We start from the raw sequence: 444 nt of genomic DNA on the forward strand, positions 1-444 counted from the left end.
ACCTACAATCGGACTGTTGATAAGCTAAGAATTTTAGAATGATATAAAGTCGATTTTTTTTTTACTGAGGAATGAATGATGAATATCGGGAATTTGTATTCAGTTATTTGAATAGAAAAAGGAAACAAGTAAGTGAAAGGAAATGGGAAAAGTACTTCATACTTTTGGTATGCCGTAGATCGCAATTATATTCATGGTTAATTTCAAACAGTTGTAATTCTGAAATTGCCTGAATGTAACGTATGGTGACTGGGGCTAAACTAATGGATAGCAGGTAAGTAAACAGTAACATGTTTTTGCTTATTGTTGATCATTAATAGTGTTTATTGAAGGCACCGATTACTTAAATTAGTGTTTTTCACTGAGTAACCAAGCTATATTATTTTTCTAATTTTTAGTCGTTAATAACGTAGCTTCAGAAACAACGTATGTATAATGCGCGCG

Source organism: Penaeus monodon, chromosome 15, assembly GCF_015228065.2.
Source record: "Penaeus monodon isolate SGIC_2016 chromosome 15, NSTDA_Pmon_1, whole genome shotgun sequence".
NCBI lineage: Eukaryota > Metazoa > Arthropoda > Malacostraca > Decapoda > Penaeidae > Penaeus > Penaeus monodon.